The 3,980-nt window shown below is 44.9% G+C and overlaps 1 long non-coding RNA gene across 1 annotated transcript; it reads left to right on the top strand.

Annotated features, from left to right (window-relative positions):
• The first annotated feature begins 653 nt into the window (after window positions 1–653).
• Window positions 654–2,540, top strand: LOC131516188 (uncharacterized). Its single transcript, XR_009263943.1, has 2 exons — window positions 654–1,841; window positions 1,943–2,540. It is a non-coding gene; the product is annotated as an uncharacterized LOC131516188 (long non-coding RNA).
• Window positions 2,541–3,980: the final 1,440 nt, after the last annotated feature.

Below are 3,980 nucleotides of genomic sequence, written 5' to 3' on the forward strand. Positions count from 1 at the left end.
TACTCAGTAGACTGTATTCATTCTTTTGCAAGGGGCTGCCAAAGCGAACTTTCCTACGCTTTTGTGGAAATACAGTACGAGTCTTTTCCCCCACGGCTTTCAGTTGCTGTAGGACAAGGAGGGGAAAAAAAAAAAAAGCCCACTGCTGACAAACACTGCTTTGGGCATTTGACACTGCCCTTTGATCTAGTTACTCAGACAGTTCAAAATAAACAAATTAGGTGTTTACAACAAAAGACATTCAGCCCATTCAAATGCCAAGCCAGCCGGATGGACAGTCTTCTCGAACAGAGCTGGGGAATGTCTCCCTGCCAGGCCAGACCTGCCCTGAGACTTGATTTCCCCCACAGACGTTAATAAATTAGGACACCGTTTCTGTGAATTAAAAAAGGAAAGAAAACATGGGGTTGGGAGTCAACAAAGTAAAATCTATACCATGTGGAGTTTGAGTCAGGACGCTGCAGATCGCTCAAGCTGGAGGCACACAGGGACATCTCTTAGTTTTTCATGGGTGGTTTCATTATGGGACCCGCACAGAAAAAGCTTTCATTTTCATTTCTGCCCCAGGACTATGGCACCCATCCAGTCTGTACACCACAGAGAAAAGGACACATCTTTATCCTATTATGTAAATTCAGCTGTTAAAAGTATTCTAACGTTATTCTCAAAGAGAGGAGGAAAACTGGGTGTCTCGGTGTCATTTCTATTCATAGAAGAGAATGGTTTTGTTCCCTTGACTTAAGTGTCTGTTTTATTCCATTTGAAAACAGTGCGTCTTAGAAAAGAACTCTTTGCCTCGGTTTCTTCTTTGTGAAATGAAGTGTTTGTACTATGAGACGGTTTGTTAAAAGCTTACTCAGTCTATGATTAATGAAGGACCGCCTACCTATAAATAGAATATGTAATTTGCAGCATGTTTTTCTAGTAGGGGATGCCTGGGCTCTTTTTAATAATATTTTATGATGTTTAGAAAAGCAGGCACCGTCTCAGCAACTGTGCCCAGCAGCAGTGGGCTTTGAGGTCTGCTATGTCATGTAAGGAGTGACATATGGAACGTGCTGGAAAGTGCTGCCCTAAAATCACATTTCATTTTCAGCAAGCAGTGGGGAGTGGGAAAGGGAAAGTGAGTGGAGGAAAAGAAAGAAATCTGTTAGCGCAGATCCAAATATCCCCTAGAATCGAAATGTCAGACTTGAAAATACCAAGTGAACCAGCTTGTCTAATATGTTACCATCCTGGCTTATAATTACCGGAAAGTAGTTATTTATCTGTTGTGTTCAGCTACCCTGTCAGTACTCCTGAGTTTAATTATCAGACTTCACTGAAAGTTCAATTTCCTCGGTTCCCTCCTCTTTTTTGCAACAAAATACATCGGAATTTCTTCATGGTTTCTGTTAACTGTTTTGGCACACCTTCTCTCACATCCCCCCTCCCCCCACCAACGGGCAGCCTGCTCCCTCCTTTCTCAAAGCAGGCAGCTGTTTGGCGCAGTTTCAATCCCCACAAGCGTGACTGCTTGGTATATCAAAGTTCACAGCCTCTTGTCCATCAACTCGGTGAGAAGGAGAAGCCTCTCCAAGAGGCTGTTTGCTAGCTAGCTTCAGCTCCGTGGAACACAAGGACTTCAAGCGTCTGCCTGTGGTGGTCCAGCCCAGCCAGGGAATTCTAAGCCGCTCCAAATAAGGGGCCCCTGGAAGTAAAACCAACAGTTCTTACCATGCCCTCCCCTCTTCTCCTCCAGGGCAAGGGATCCTTCCCGTGAAAAGGATCTTGTTCTGGGTGTGAGTCTTCCATGAAGTCCGCTTGTAGAAACAGCCTTGACTGTGAGACATAAGAGCTTGGTAAGTGCGGAGCATCTGGGGGCCTTGGGCATACCAAATTTAGAAGAAAGAAAGAAAAAAACAACTAGAACTCAGATGTGGTATCCCCACTTTCTCACCAGTGGTGAGACCGAATCCAGCCCTGAGGAGAAACGTGGTTACTTGGGGCAAGCTATCATTACGAGGTCTGCTGAGAATCTGAACTCATCTTGTGGAAAGCATCCTACAGAGAAGTAAATAATCAGACGGTAGCGATGTTTGTTGATGTTTATTCGTAGTTGGGCTCCACAGCAACTGAAATCTTCTCTTTGTCGGTTTCTCGGCGTCTGAGGTATGATCGTCTCCATCACCAAAGGCTAGTGGCAGTCAATGAGCATAGACTTTGAAATCCCAGCTCTGCCACTGACCGTCTCTGGGACCTTGGACAAATCACCTGACTCTTGTCATGGCCTCGGTATTCTCCAGAGAGCGAAATAAATAAAAGGTCCAACCTTGTGGGGATGTTAGGTATCATAATATATAAATGTATTATATGCTGGATATTTAGAACAGTGTCTCACACATAGTAAATGCTAGGAAGGGTCAGGTACAGCTATTATTATTATTATTATTATTATATAGTATTTCGTTTTCTGTACTGTTTCCCCTTCCCCATAATTCCTGGCATATTGCCTTAATTTATTCAGAGTAAGCTTTCAATAAATACAGATTGATTAATAAGGTACAGTGCAACGTTCCAGGCTTTTAAGGGAGAATTAGTTCATCGACAAAGACTTTGAGCCAATATTCTTGTAAGCTCAACCTCTAACAAGGTGATGGTGAACACTAATGTAAATGCAGTAGAGCTCCTCTGTTTACAAGTGAGCATCTAAAATGGACAGAATTTTGGACATTTTACCCAATTTTAGAATCTAAGGGTTCGTTGTCTGTGTTAGTTTCCTGCAGCTGCCATGACAAATTACCTCAGCCTTGGCTTCAAACAACAGAGATCGATCTCATCATTTTGGAGACCACAGGTCTGAAATGAGTGTCTCAAGAGGGGCCGTATTCTCTTTCAAGGTGTGCTTGGGGGGAATCTGTTCATTGTTCGTGCAGCTTCTGCTGGCTCTGGGCATTCCTTGGCTTGTGGGTGCATCACCGCAAACTCTGTAGCCAAGGCCATACAACCTCCTGCTCTTCTGTATGCCTTCACGCTGTGCATCTGCCATATTTCTCCCTGCGTCACTCTCATTAGGATACTTGTCATTGGATTTAGGGCCTACCTGGATAATCCAGGATAAGCTCCTCTCAAAGCCTTTAGTGTAATCACATGTCTTGCCATATAAAATAGAATTCCCAGGTTCCGGGGATTAGGAAGTCGGCATAGCTTTCTGAAGGATACGACTCAGCTCACTGCAGTGTCTCTTACCAAGATACGCTGAGAACGATTTTGAAAGTTGCCCGGTTTATTTTCACCAAGGGCAAAGAATTTATAAGTTTGTAAGGAATACTTGTGCTGGTCTAACAAGTATACACACACACGTGATACGGATGTGCCTACACACCTGCTTTATTTTCCATTAGGGTGAGAAGGAGTTTTTGTTTTTGTCATTGGGGAGAAAACATGCTTCACTGGGTGAGCAGCTGGGGGAAGGGGGAAGGGGGAAAAAAAAAGAAAGCAGACGACAAGATTTCTGTATCACCTCCCCTGAACCGCTTTTCATTCTACTTCTAAGAAGAGATGGTGCAAAGCAGGAGGCTATGAAGGGTCACAGCCTGGCTCTTTACAGAAAGTAGAAAGGACCTCATGGATCCCCCATGCACAGAGAAGGCTGCTTTGGAGCCCAGCAACCATGAGGGGAACAGAGACCGAGTGAGTCATTCTCTCTGCCTCTGAGCAGGACCAGCCGAGCTCCTGCTTCCTGAGGCTCAAGGCTTTGGGAACCTCCTGCAGCACCTCCCGTATCTTAGATATGAGTCCTCTCAGGATACGCTGGGGCATTGGCATAGCGCTGGAAATGGGCAGGCAAACAGGGCCAAAGAAGGAGGCATAGAGGCAACTTCTGTGAGAACCTACGAGATCCGTCCCACCAGAAAGATCTGGAGGGCTTTTACTCATATCGGGGAAACCCTTAGCGTGTGGGTGGAAGTCATCCTGCAAGTTGGTATTTGCATAGACAT

This window comes from Neofelis nebulosa, chromosome 1 (genome assembly GCF_028018385.1).
Source record: "Neofelis nebulosa isolate mNeoNeb1 chromosome 1, mNeoNeb1.pri, whole genome shotgun sequence".
Classification (NCBI taxonomy): domain Eukaryota; kingdom Metazoa; phylum Chordata; class Mammalia; order Carnivora; family Felidae; genus Neofelis; species Neofelis nebulosa.